We start from the raw sequence: 14,456 nt of genomic DNA, 5'->3' as shown, positions 1-14,456 counted from the left end.
GGTGTCTGTCTGCACAGCTTTCCACAAAGCCCTGAAGACAAGCTATGTGGCCAGAGTGAAGAAAGCTGGGGTGGGGATTGTGAGCGTGGGCACTGGTTCCATCACACTGGAAACTCCTAAAAGTAAATGGGGGACTTAAGCCATTGTCACTGGGTTTCTTTTTGTTTTGTTTTTATTTTTGTTTTTTGAGACAGAGTCTTGCTCTGTCACCCAGGCTGGAGTACAGTGGCACAATCTGGGCTCACTGCAAGCTCCACCTCCCAGGTTGATGCCATTCTCCTGCCTCAGCCTCCCAAGTAGCTGGGACTACAGGTGCCTGCCACCACGTCTGGCTAATTTTGTTTTTTTTTTTTTGTATTTTTAGTAGAGACGAGGTTTCACCATGTTAGCCAGGATGGCCTCGATCTCCTGACCTCATGGATCCGCCCACCATACTGGGATTACAGGCGTGGGATTACACAAAATGTTTGACATTTCTGCATGACAAAGACATCATCCTTTATTTTATTTCATTTTTTGAGACAGAGTCTTGCTCTGTCACCCAGGCTGGAGTACAATGGCACGATCTCGGCTCACAGCAACCTCTGCCTCCCAGGTTCAAGGGATTCTCCTGCCTCAGCCTCTGAGTAGCTGGGATTACAGGTGCATGCCACCATGTCGAGCTAATTTTTTTGTATTGTTAGTAGAGATGGGGTTTCACCATATTGGTTAGGCTGGTCTCAAACTCCTGACCTCAGGTAATCCACCAGCCTCGACCACCCAAAGAGCTGGAATTACAGGTGTGAGCCACTGCACCCTGCCAAAAGAGATCACTCTTAGCAAATGTCAAAACACAACACACTGATCAGGGAAATGCAAATTAGAATCACAGTGAGATACCACCACACCCTTGTCAGTGTAACTACCATCAGTAGGGCAGACACTATCGGGTGTTAGTGAGGATATGGAGGAACTGGAACTCTCATACTGTGGTGGGAATGTAAACGGTGCAACCACTTTGGAAGGCGGTTTGGCAATGAGAGAAAAAATTAAACATCCACCTACCACGTGACTCAGCCACTCCACCCCTAGTTGTTTACCCCAAAGTGAAAACATGATTCACACAAACCCTTATACACAAGTGTTCATAACAGCTCTATGTTATGAACTGGAAGAAACAACTGAAATGCCCAATAGCAGGTGAGGGCTGCCACACGCCGGGCACCCAGACTGCGGGGGCTGCCACACGCCGGGCACCCAGACTGCGGGGGCTGCCACACGCCGGGCACCCAGACTGCGGGGGCTGCCACACGCCGGGCACCCAGACTGTGGGGCTGCCACATGCTGGGCACCCAGACTGCAGGGTCTGCTCGGCAGCTGGGAGGTAGAACTGTCAGTGCATGAAACGGCGCGGATGAATCTCAAATTGCTGTGCTGAGCCAACGAAGCCAGAGCGTGCTGCCTGACTCCATTTCTGTGAAATTCTAGAAAGGGCAAAACTAAACTATAGTGATGGAAAGTAGACCCACGGTTGCCTGGGACTGAAATAAGGTGGGAGATTGAAAAGGACCCTGGAGGAACTTTCTGAGGTTCTGAGGTGCTTGGTATGTTCTGTGTCTTTTTCTTTTTTTTTTCAGAGATGGGATCTCGCTCCGTGACCCAGGCTGGAGTGCAGTGGTGTGATCATGGCTCACTGCAGCCTCAAACTCCTGCGCTCAAGTGATTCTCCCCTCTCACTCTCGCAAGTAGCTAGTGTTCTGTGTCTTGATTATGGTGGTGGTTCCACAAATGTAAACATTCGTCAAAACTCATCCAACTGTACACTTAAAATGGGTGCATTTTCTTGTATCTAAAGTGTCTTCTTGGCTGCGCACAGTGGCTCGCACCTGTCATCCCAGTGCTTTGGGAGGCTGGGGTGGGTGGATCACCTGAGGTCAGGAGTTGGAGACCAGCCTGGCCAACATGGCAAAAACCCATCTCTATTAAAAATACAAAAAAATGGCTGGGCATGGTGCAGGCACTTGTAATCCCAGCTATTCAAGAGACTGAGGCAGGGAGAATTGCTTGAACCCAGGAGGCAGAGGTTGCAGTGAGCCGAGATTGTACCATTGCACTCCAGCCTGGGCGACAGAGCGAGACTCCGTGTCAAAAAGTAAAAATAAAAATAAAAATAATTGGCCGGGTGTGATGGCTCATGCCTGTAATCCCAGCACTTTGGGAGGCCGAGGAGAGCGGATCATGAGGTCAGGAGGTCGAGACCATCCTGGCTAACACGGTGAAACCCCATCTCTACTAAAAATACAAGAAATTAGCTTCACCTGGTGGCAGGCGCTTGTAATTCCAGCTACTCGGGAGGCTGAGGCAGGGAGAATTGCTTGAACCTGGGAGGCGGAGCTTGCAGTGAGACAAGATCGCGCCACTGCACTCCAGCCTGGGCGACAGAGCGAGACTCCGTCTCAAAATAAATAAATAAATAAATAAATAAATAAATAAATACAATAATTTAAAAATTAAAAAATAAAGTATAGCTCAATAAAGCTGATTAAAATTAAAATCCAAGATTCTGTTTGTCATCTATCAGATGACAAGAGTCAAAATGACAGACAATATCCTGCTTTGCCGTAGATGCAGGGAAACAGGCCGATTCTCATCACTGGGTGGGAGGGATGTGCACATTGGCACACATTTGCTGGGCTAGTTGGCAATATCAATCAGAATTTGAAATCTGCATAGCTTTCACCTGGCAATTTGTTCTTCTAGGAATTTTATCTTCCAGATATACTTGCATAAGCTCACAAAGCTACATGAACAGAGATGTCCTTTGCAGTGACATTTTGTTATGTTGAAAAATTAGGCCGGGCGCGGTGGCTCAAGCCTGTAATCCCAGCACTTTGGGAGGCCGAGACGGGCGGATCACGATGTCAGGAGATCGAGACCATCCTGGCTAACACGGTGAAACCCCGTCTCTACTAAAAAATACAAAAAACTAGCCGGGCGAGGTGGCAGGCGCCTGTAGTCCCAGCTACTTGGGAGGCTGAGGCAGGAGAATGGCGTAAGCCTGGGAGGCGGAGCTTGCAGTGAGCTGAGATCCGGCCACTGTACTCCAGCCTGGGCGACAGAGCGAGACTCTGTCTCAAAAAAAAAAAAAAAGAAAAATTAGAATCAACATAAATGTCCAACAGTACAACTGGCCAAATACATACAAGCTGCCAACCATCCCAGTTTGCCCAGGGCGATCCTGGTATTAGTACTAAAAATCCCAGGCCCTGGGAAACTCTTTTTTTTTTTTGAGATGGAGTCTCCCTCTGTCGCCCAGGCTGGAGTTCAGTGGCACGATCTCGGCTCACTGCAAGCTCCGCCTCCTGGGTTCACGCCATTTTCCTGCCTCAGGCTCCAGAGTAGCTGGGACTACAGGTGCCTACCACCACGCCAGGCTAATTTTTTGTATTTTTAATAGAGACGGGGTTTTGCCGTGTTAACCAGGATGGTTTCGATCTGCTGACCTCATGATCCACCCGTCTCGGCCTCCCAAAGTGCTGGGGTTACAGGCGTGAGCCACCGTGCCCAGCTGGCTCTGGGAAACTCTTTAATCCCCTAGAGCCCTTGGGCAGCTGGTGACTCCAAATACACTACAGTGTGGACAGGCAGAGAAATACTACAAAGTCATGAAAAATGGCGTGTGGGTCTCGGTACTACTATGGAAGGTGTCCATGTGACAGTACGTGAAATTAAACTAAACGCCAAGTTGTGAGTGGCAGGTGTGGCAGGATTCGAATTGTGTGAGGGTTTGATGTGTGTGAAATTGACCTCTCCACGTGCACAGAGTGCCTGGGAGGGGGAACAAGGAGCCAGCCGTTCATACCTGTCTCTCTGGAGCCTGCGGTGGGAAGGGTTGCTACTTTTTGCTTTAAATCCCATTGTGCCATTGGCTTCATTTACTTTGTGTGTGCATGGATTTTATAATTAAAAAAATATTTTCTAAAGGAAGTGTGACCTTGATCTGCAGTGAAAGGCAGGTGGGTGGGGCCTCTGGATCACAGCCGCAGTAAGGCCGACTCCGAGGGGTCCAAGGCTGCTGAAACCTTTAGCAAGGGAGGGAGATGGGGGAGAGGAGGGGTGTCCCAAGGTCAAGGTCCCGGGGCAGGCGAAGGCAGCAGACTCCTCCCCTGAGGGGGACCCCTCGCCTGGGGCCACCTTCTGGCAGCGGCTCTAGCCCCTCTTGCCGCAGGCAGCCCCTGGTCTCCACCAAAACACGGCCAGCCTGGGATTGTTAAGCAAATTGACTGGCTGGGCCCTGAGCCCGGCTAATTCTTGTGTCTTAATGAGTGGGAAGATGAGGTTTTATTCATCACTGGGGCTTTAAAAATTGCAGTAAAGTGGCCCACTTTATAAAGAAAAAATCAATAGCAAAAAGAAAACAGGAGTATGTAAATGGACAGGGTGACAAAAAGCAGGCCAATTACCCCCAAAATGAGACATAGTTATGGCTCCATTAACTCAATTATATTTTCAAAAGGATTTCTTATGAGGCCCCCACCCCACCCGCACACGCCTGTAATTTTTACATCAACTTCAAGCCATTAAATTGCATTAAATTATTTTGTGGGAGAGAGGTGTGTTTCGGAAGACAGAGCTGCAGGCGGCCCTGTCCGGCTCCACAGGGGGGATGGGGGTCAGGGGTAGGCAGGCAGGGAGCCCCCCTGAGGGGCCGTCCAGGGGGCAGGCTCCGGGGAGCCAGTCCGGAGGGGTGAGAGGAACAGGAGCCATGGGCTTTCCCAGGTGTGGCAAGACCAGGGCCCAGCCAGGGACAGCAAGGGACTTGGTTGTTCCCAAGACCCTAAGTCCCCATGACATGTTTACCTCCAGATGGTTCCGTACTCTATCCACACCGCCAGACAGGTGCCCCAGAATATGCCAGTCCACGCGTGGGCACCTAACCTTGCTGGCTTCATGAGTTTCTCTTTGTTCCATTCGAGTTAGAAAACTTAATTTTTTGGAGATATGGAAAAATAAAGTTGTATGAAAACACATCAGAATGGGGGACTACTCAGGGGTATGTTTGAAGCCTATCCTTTTTTTTTTTTTTTTCTTTTTTTTGAGATGGAGTCTCACTCTGACACCCAGGCTGGAGTGCAGTAGCACAGTCTCAGCTCACTGCGACCTACACCTCCTGGCTTCAGACCATTCTCATGCCATCCGAGTAGCTGGGATTAAAGGTGCCCACCACCATGCCTGGCTAATTTTTGTATTTTTAGTAGAGATGGGGTTTCACCATGTTGGCCAGGCTGGTCTCGAACTCCCGACCTCAGGTGATCCATCTACCTCAGCCTCCCAAAGTTCTGGGATTACAGGCGTGAGCCACCGCGCGCGGCCTGATGCCTATTCTTCATACCACCCTTTGCAGGCATAGAGTGAGTCCCTGGAACTCGGGGCTTTGAAGTGACACTGGGCATGACTCACTTATTCAAGCACGGATCACCCTGACCATGCTGGGGAGGCCTTGAAATCCCAGAGTCGGTGCACAGTTCTTGGCTGCTTCTATAAATGTGCCCAGCCCTGAGGCGTGGTGACTGTAACCTGCTTTTCCCCGTCAGCTGGGCCCTGGGGAGCCCAGGCCTGCCCTACATAAGTCTGCACCTGGGCCGCACGGGACTGAGTAGTTAATATCATGGATTTCAGGCAGAGTGGAGGAGGAGGAAGGGCTGGGATATGGAGGGGACCCTCAGACAGGTGTCCTGGGCAGAACACCAAGGGCCACCTGACCAGGGTCAGTGGCCAGAGACTATAAACCCAGTGGCAATGGATAAACAGAGGGTACAGAATTGGGCTGAGCGGTGGGGTGGGGGGGACCCTGAGGCAGGAGCCAGGGCCCCTCCAGGGCTCAGGGCCAGGGAGCCAGGGCTGGCATGACGAAGCTTAAACCGCAAAACAGAAGAAAGCAAATCTGCCCCATTCTGCCTTCCGGGATGTCTCACCCACACAGCAAGAGGACCTGCACAGGACAAGACCCAGGGGGTGGGGCTGACCCGTGCAGGGTGTGCAGACCAGTCCTGAGGGGCTGCCCTTCAGGGTCCCTAGGCCACCAGCCCTGCCAGGGGCTGTAGGAGCAGCAGTGAGGGAGGACGGAGAAGGCAGCCGAGGCAGAGGGACCCCCTCCAGCCGGTTCCTACAGGGCTACGGCTCTGCGTTGCTGCTTGCCTGTGCTCCAGCCCCTGTAGCCTCCATCCCTCGCACAGCACCCCAGACTGGAAGAGCCCATGCAGCTGCAAGACAGTCCCCCCTTCCCCTCACAGCCAAGCACACCCTCAGCCCCAGTGTGAGGGTCTGGGACAGCAGACTGATGGGGGCAGGTGTGTGCATGTGAGTACATGTGTGTACATGTGTAAACACACATGTAAGAGACAAGGATATACCCTCAACTCTTACTGTTCCCCGCACCAGACCCTCAGGGGAGGCTCCGGACCCCAGCATGTGCTTCCAGGTGGATGGCGAGGCTGCTTAGAACTGTCTTCACTCCAGGCAACACCTGGGGAGGATCCTGGGGCAGGAGAGTGGGTGCCACGTGTGGGGCCTAGAGGACGGTCTGGGAGGTCCCAGGAGAGGGAGTGACACCTGGGGCAGGGCAGGGCAGGGTGAGGGGAGGCTGAGGCCGGGAAGCTGAGGAGACCTGGGCAGCTCTGGGGCCCCAGAGGCCTCAGCCTGGGGAAGCTGCCAGGTGCTGGGGAGAGCGTGGGTGCAACCCAGCCCTGCCCTGTGCAATGCTCCTCAACCCGTGCCTTGTCACCACCCCAGACCCTGGGTCCTCCCCACTCTCCCAACCCTCAGGGACCCTCTTTCAGCCCCCAGCCCTAAGGACAGTATGTGGCTGCCCTCCTTGGCTGCCCACCACCCCTGGGCTGGAGCTCCAGTCTCCTTCCCTCTCCTTCAGGCCCTGTCAGTCATTTGCCTGCTCCTGCAAGCCAGTGACCTCTTGACCATGTGCTAAAAGAGCCATTGTTCAGGAGGGGATGGAGGGGAAGGGCCGGCTGGTCGGGCCTGGGTACTGGTCAGACTCCGGCGTGTGCCAGTGGGTGGACTCGGTTGTCCCATGGGGCCAGCTGGGCAGCCCGTGGGCCGTGGAGGCAGCGTCAGGCGGCTGGGGAGGCCTGAGTGAGCTCGCAAGCCACCTCCCCTCCTCTCAGCGCCTTCCTTTCCAGCTGAGCCTGAGGGAAGCTGAAGAATATGCATTTTGCCCAGTCGGCTGCTACAGCCTCTTGTCCAGCGGAGATCCTGGGGGCGGGGGACACACGGGGGCTCCCCGTGCGGCCAAAGAGGCATTGGAGAAGGGATTTCCCTGAGGTGGCCTGATGCCTCTGGCTGGCGGCGGCTGGGAGCCCTCTGCTTGAGGAGCAGCCGTCACAGCATGGCCCCTGCAGGCCGTGGCTGTAACGCAGTGCTCTGGGGCTGGCGGGGCCTGAGCATGGGGACCAGGCAGAGCTGGGGTCCCAGGCCCTGCATGGTGTCGACTGACAGGACACTGGGCAATCTCTCCAGCCTGCCGGCCTTCCTGGCCTCAGCCATAAGATGGGCTGAGAGAGAGCGGAGGCTCTGTGGCGGGATTGGGTGAAGAACATTTGAGCCAGAGGCCAGCCTGGCTCTGCGCGGCCCCGGGAGGCCAGAGGTGCCCCTCTGTCATCTGGAGGAGCCGGCTGCAGAGGCCTCCTGTCCTGTTCCTCAGGCAGCAGCCCCGTTTGGCGTTCCCAGGCCACCCCAGTGCTGGGGGAGTTGCAGGTGGTGGGGTCACCTTGGAGGGGGTGCAACCCGTTCACATCGGTTCGGCTTCCCTCTCTCCCCACCCCCACGGGCTGCTTGGCTGAGCCCGACACTTCTCAAGGTGAGGAGGGCGTCCTTAAAGCCTCTGGCCGCCCCACACCAAGGTCTTTGCACCAAGGTCATGGCCGCACAGGAAGCGGGGAGGGGTGGCGGGGAGGTTATGGTCCGAGGGAGGAGGGAGGGCAGGGGAGGGAAATAAAAAGAGATTACATTTTTTAAAAGGTACTCTAGCTGTCTGCTGACACCGCCCCTGGTCTCCATCCGTTTTATAGCCTGACGGGCTTGAGCAGCTGGGCCTCCTCCGTCCGTCAGGGGCATGCAAAAGGCGGGGGCTGGGAGCGGAGCCCCCGCAGGAGACCTGGATGGGGGCCACCTCTCCCCGGGCCTGGGTTCCCTCTGGGGCTGCCCAGGCCGGGCTGGGGTGCTCTGTGCAGGTGGGATGGGTGGAGGGAAGCTGGCTCGGGGGGCGAGCGGCCACTATCTGGGCCCATCTATCCCCCTGACAGGTCAATTTTCTCTCGTGTTTTACAGGAGCTTTCAGGGCAGGAAATGTGATCGGGTAGCTGATTTATCTCCTTACCTGGTCTTTGTTCACAGCCTGCCTTCAGCCCCTCACCCGGCTGCAGGGCCCGAGGACGTCTCCCCAGGGGTCCCCACCTCGGCCTCCTTGGGGGGACTATGCTGAGCCCAGCTGCCTCTGTGAGATGAAGATAAGAAGGCGAAGACATGAAGAGCCTGCCTGGGGGCGGTCTGGCTTTCTCGCAGAGGGGCTGCACCTGGCTCCCTCCTCCCTCTCGCCGGCAGCCTGCAGGGTGGTGAGGATGAAGGGGCCGTGGGGCCGGGGTGCAGGGATTAGGAGGAGGAGGTGACTCTCATCTCTTCCTCCTCATCGTGTTTTTCACCTCTTAAGTCAACTTTGGTTTCTCGGACTCAGAGTTCTCTCCTGACGGTGGCAGGGTCCTCAGATCACTGGTGCAGACAGGGCCAGACAGGGCCAGTGTGGGGACCCACTCAGCCTGTGCCCTCTGCAGGAGGGAGGTCGGAGGCCTCAGCAGCCACCCTGGCCACCTCCTGAAATAGTAACTGTCCTTCGTTTTCAGCTGACAAGCTCTGATCTTATAACAAGGTATGAAAGTGTTCAGAAAACTTTCAGCAGATGTTCGAGGAAAAACAGCTCGGCTTCCCATGCCCCCCACCTCTGCTAGGAGCGACCCCATCTCCCTCAAACAGAATTCTGGGAACCTGGGACCACAGGGTCTTCCTGTACCTCCCCTGCCAGCTCTGCACGACTTTGTGACGTACTAGAGTGCTGGCTGAGGTGATGCTGCTGCTACCAAACAGGTGGGAGGCCAGCCCCAGCCCCAGCCCCAGCCCCAGCCCCCGGCCCCAGCCCAGCCCAGGCCCCGGCCCCAGCCCCGGCCCCACCGGGGCCGGAGTTCCCGGTGAAGAAGCATCTGCCTGGTTTGCAGGTGTCCAGGACACACCAGTCGCCTGACTCCCGGTCAGGCGAATGCACACATCAAGTCCTTGCAAGCCAGGGCTGTGCTGGCATCTCCAAGAAGAGGAAGGGTCCTGGCCCTGACCACAGGGCTCCCTTGATGGGAGGAGTCACAAACTTGGCTTCCTGGGGGGCATCGTGGGGTGCACTGCCTGCCAGGAGACCCCATTCCTGGTCACAGGGTTCTGTCCCACACAGTGGCAGAAGCCATGCGTGATTCTTGGCAGAAGAAGGTCCGCACAGCTACGTGGTCTCTGCGGCTTGGCAGGGAAGCCCCCACATCACCCGCGAGGGAACTTCCCAAAGCTCAGCAGGTGCCTCTTCCAGCCGTCCCCCAAGTCTTCTCTTGGCTGCTGTCCCGAGCCTTGACCCATAGCCGACACTTCTAGAAAAGTCTTTACCGAGAAACAGACCGGCTGCATGGGTGGTGGGGAGTGCAGTCGCCCAGGGCCTGGAATTGGAGGGGCCTGTGGCCAAGGCTGTCCTGAAATTCTTAATCATTTTACCTCTGACCTTGTGGGGTTTGTTGTTGTTGTTGTTGTTGTTGCTGTTGTTTGAGGCAGAGTCTCGCTCTGTTGCCCAGGCTGGAGTGCAGTGGCCGAATCTTGGCTCACTGCAAGTTCCGCCTCCCGGGTTCACGCCATTCTCCTGCCACAGCCTCCCAAGTAGCTGAGACTGCAGGAGTGCACCACCACACCCAGCTAATTTTTGTATTTTTAGTAGACACGAGGTTTCACCATGTTGGCCAGGCTGGTCTCAAACTCCTGACCTCGTGATCCACCCGCCTCGGCCTCTCAAAGTGCTGGGATTATAGGTGTGAGCCACTGAGCCCGGCCAATAATTTAAAATTTAACATTTTTCTTTATTTTATTTTATTTTATTTTATTTTTTTTTTTTTTTTTTTTTTGAGACGGAGTCTCGCTCTGTCGCCCAGGCTGAAGTGCAGTGGCCGGATCTCAGCTCACTGCAAGCTCCGCCTCCCGGGTTTATGCCATTCTCTCGCCTCAGCCTCCCGAGTAGCTGGGACTACAGGCGCCCGCCATCTCGCCCGGCTAATTTTTTGTATATTTTAGTAGAGATGGGGTTTCACCGTGTTAGCCAGGAGGGTCTCGATCTCCTGACCTCGTGATCCGCCCGTCTCGGCCTCCCAAAGTGCTGGGATTACAGGCTTGAGCCACCGCGCCCGGCCCATTTTTCTTTATTTTAGAAGGACATTAAATAGCAAATAAACACCCTGGCAAATCGTGTGACTGTGAAGGAGAAGGAAACGCCTCCCCTGCCGGCACCTCCACGGAGCCTTTTCCTGCCTTGTTTTGCTACTGTTGCCCAGGCTGGAGAGCAAAGACGCGATCTGGGCTCCAGCGATTCTCCTGCCTCAGCCTCCCGAGTAGCTGGGATTACAGGCATGCACCACCACGCCCGGCTAATTTTTTTTTTTGTAATTTTAGTAGAGACGGGGTTTCTCCATGTTGTTTGGACTGGTCTTAAACTCCTGACCTCAGGTGATCCACGTGCCTCGGTCTCCCAAAGTGCTGGGATTACAGGTGTGAGCCGCCACGCCCGGCCCTTTTCCTGCCTTCTAAACAAGTGGCCAGGAATTCTCCTCCTGCACTGGCTCCCCAGATTGTGTGGCAGGCCCTGCAGATGGCACAGGGGACTGGTTCTTCCTTGTGGAAAGCCAGGGCCGGACACCTCTTGGGCATCGTCTGTTGGGGTGACCCTCCCACACCCAGCCTGGAACCCTAGTCAGCTCAGCCTCCGTCCGCTGAGAAATCAAGGTGACCTTGTGGCTCAGCCCTCGGGGCACTCACCACACAAGAGGTCCCTTTCAAGACCCCCTGTTCAGGGCTGGAGCCCCCAGGAATGGTGGGGGCAGCTTCCTGGGGCCTGGGAGCTGAGGGCATCTCATCTCTCCACAAGCGTCTGCTGCTGCTCCTGGCTGCCACCCATCCCTGTGAGATGCTGAGAGCTGGATACTTGTCTGGGCGGGAGCATGGGAAAGGGAGAAAGCCTGGCAGAAGGTTGGGAGCTAAGAAGCAAAGGGCGTGGAAGGGCCACCGTGCACTTTTGACGACTCTACTTACCATTGGCCACCCCACCTCTCCCTGCCCTCGTCCAAGGACGGACAGGCCTGGCAGGTGGGCTGGAGCTGTGGGGCAGAAGCATCCCTGGCCTGGCCTCAGAGGAAGGGGCCACAGTGAAAGTGGAGGCTGTCTGTACCCACCTCCCTAGCCTTTGTCTCTGGGACCTCGGCCTGACACCAGACCCACCCTAGGCTGCTCACCGAGGTGGGTACCCTGCCCACCGCCAGCTCAGATGCAGTGTGTGGACTCCCTTCTCTCTGGGTGTGAGCGGGAGTTCCCTCTCCTCCGCATCAGGAGGGCTGGGAGAGAGCTGGAGGGCCCTGGGACCTCCCTGACCCTGGTCATCAGCCCCAGCCCTGATGGGCCCTGCATGTGCCATGGCTTTGGAGCTCAGCACCCCACTGGAATTCTGTTAAATCTCCGATTTTATCTGAAAACTTCACCCACATGTTGCATCGCTCTGTGAGGTGTCCGTGTGTGTCCAGGCAGCAGTAACAACACCACTAACGCTGGTGGCCATCACAGGAAGCCAGTCCCGAACATGCCTGCTGCCCCCCTAGGGCCTGTTTCACCCTCATGACACCAGGCGTGGCAGAGACCAGGAGGAGGAGCAGAGGCCTGGACCTCTCAGGGTCTCAGCAGGGGGAGGCCGGCCTGTCACGAGTGTTTGATGACCATGGAGAGGAGGTGGTGGAGGGAAGCGCGACTGCTTCCAGGGGAAGGGCGGGCAGGGGTTCTGCATTGATTAAGCGCCTACTGTGTGCCAGGTCCTTTGTGGTCTTCATTTAATTTATTGCCACAGCCACGGGAGGGACAGATGAGGAAACAAGGCTCCAGTGAAGACACTTGTCCAGTCTCCTGGCTGTGGAAGGTGGGGAAGGGATGTCAACCTGGGGTCGGGAGAGATGAGGAAGCTGAAGCCTAGAGCCTTGTCAGGTCTGGAACTGCTGTCCTCCCGCTGGGGCAGCACCACCTGCCTTCTTTTAGAGCAGAGATCCTACAGAACCTGGGTCCTCACCTGTCAAAGGCAGACGCCATTCCTGACCATGTGATGGCCTAGATGAGACCAGCGTCTGGGTGTCTGAGTGGGAACTGGGAGGGCCCGGCCAGGCCTGGCCCGTGGTGACTCTGCCTGCCTTGTGCGGCCGAGAGCTGGCCTCTCCTAGACCTCGCTGTCCGCTGACACCCAGCGCCCCTGCAGCCTTCTCTTCCTGCCTCCATGAAGGTGGCACTGTCCTGGGGGCTGCTTCAGCCCTCTGCCCGGGGAGCAAGTGGAGGGGCCTGGGATCCCACCTGTGTTCCTGTCTCTATCCCTCCTTGGCTGTCACCGGCTTTAATTACCCCGGCTCCATCCGCCCCGGCCCCTGCGCAGCTGGAAAGCCTCTTGGGCGGGCGCAGGGCCCCTCGCCTGGGCACGCCGCATTCCTGCATTCCTCCCCGGGGCCCACCGACCTGCCCTGCCGGCTGCGGGCAGCCTCGGGGTGCAGGGAGCCGGGTGTGTGTAGGGGGCGCAGCTGCTGGATGGGGAGCCTGGAGACAGCCCAGCTGTGCCCTGGGACTCCCAGCCCACATCCCCCTGCCATCCTGCATCACGACCCTGTCCCCAGCCTGGCAAGAAGTCAGTGATTCGTCACTCGGGCCCTGGGGGCTGCCTGGAGGGGCTCGGGTGCTTCTAACAGCAGGGAAGGGAAGGCAAGAGAACCTTCCACAGTTGGGAGCAGCAAAGCGGCCCAGGAAACCCCCACAGGATGGGACCATCTGAGGTTCCAGCCACACCAACCCCCCGGAGCAGGGCCCCCAGCCTAGCGGTATCTGGACAAGCCCTGTCTGGGGTGCACCTTCTCAGGGAGACCCCTGCTCTTTGGGCTACTGTCCTGGGGAGCCTCCCCCTTCCTGGGGCTGGGTGGACCAGCGGTGGAACGGCAGCTTCCCCTTGAGCGGCTGGGGAGGAAGTAGGGGGCGCTGCCCACCGGCCCTTCCCTACCCCCAGGCTTCCCAGATGATCTGCCTTCAGCTCCAAACAGGAGGGGTGGCCACCTGTGAGTTTCTCTGGGGCCCAAGTGGTCACTCCCCGAGCTGCCTGTGTCCCTGTGTCTGGACAGGCATCTCTCCACCTCTGTGTTTGGGCAGCTCTCCCCTTGTGTCTGGAATTTTTAGAAAAGGGGAAAAAAATGGAGACGAAAGCAGGCTTTTTATCTTGTTGAACGCTCCCACCCTCACGAGTTACACCACGGTGGTGGAAGATTCAAAGGAGGGTTCCTCCTGGCGGCCGTGACTATCATCTGCAGTTCCTGACCCGGGACATTGCAAAGGTCACATTGTCCGTCCAGCCCCGCCCCACCCTGACGTTGCTCCCGGAGTGGGGACGGGGTCTGAATCCCCCCGGCTCTCAGGGGCCCCGCCCTGGGGAACACATGTCTGCGGTGTTGCCCACCACTGCCTGGAAACTGGCCAAGGGCTCCACACGCCAAGACCAGATGAGGGGAGGTGGTGGGTGGGGACCAGCCCTGCCCCTCTTGGAGACCCCCAGGGCATTGCGCCAGGCCAGCCTGGAGTCGGGTGTGCAGTGGTTAGTGTGAGCATTACGTCCTCTTTTCCCTAATGTGGCTGAAAATGTGCCCGGGGCCAGTCCCTCAGGGCACAGTGCTGGACTCAATGCAACAGAAAGAGTTGGGGTGTTTGGCCGGGCGTGGTGGCTCACGCCTCTAATCCCTGCACTTTGGGAGGCTGAGGCCGGCGGATCACCGGAGGTCAGGAGTTGGAGACCAGCCTGGTCAACATGGTGAAACCCCATCTCTACTAAAAATACAAAAATTGGCCAGGCGTGGTGGCGGGCGCCTGTAATCCCAGCTGCTCAGGAGGCTGAAGCAGAAGAATCGCTTGAACCCAGAAAGCAGAGGTTGCAGTGAGCCGAGGTCTCGCCATCGCATTCCAGCAACAAAGCGAGACTCCGTCTCAAAAAAAAAAAAAAAAAAAAGGCCGGGCGCGGTGGCTCAAGCCTGTAATCGCAGCACTTTGGGAGGCCGAGATGGGCGGATCACGAGGTCAGGAGATCGAGACCATCCTGGCTAAACATGGTGAAA

The sequence above is a fragment of the Trachypithecus francoisi genome, unplaced genomic scaffold (genome assembly GCF_009764315.1).
Source record: "Trachypithecus francoisi isolate TF-2019V2 unplaced genomic scaffold, Tfra_2.0 Lachesis_group20, whole genome shotgun sequence".
NCBI lineage: Eukaryota > Metazoa > Chordata > Mammalia > Primates > Cercopithecidae > Trachypithecus > Trachypithecus francoisi.
This window is presented reverse-complemented; position numbering follows the sequence as displayed.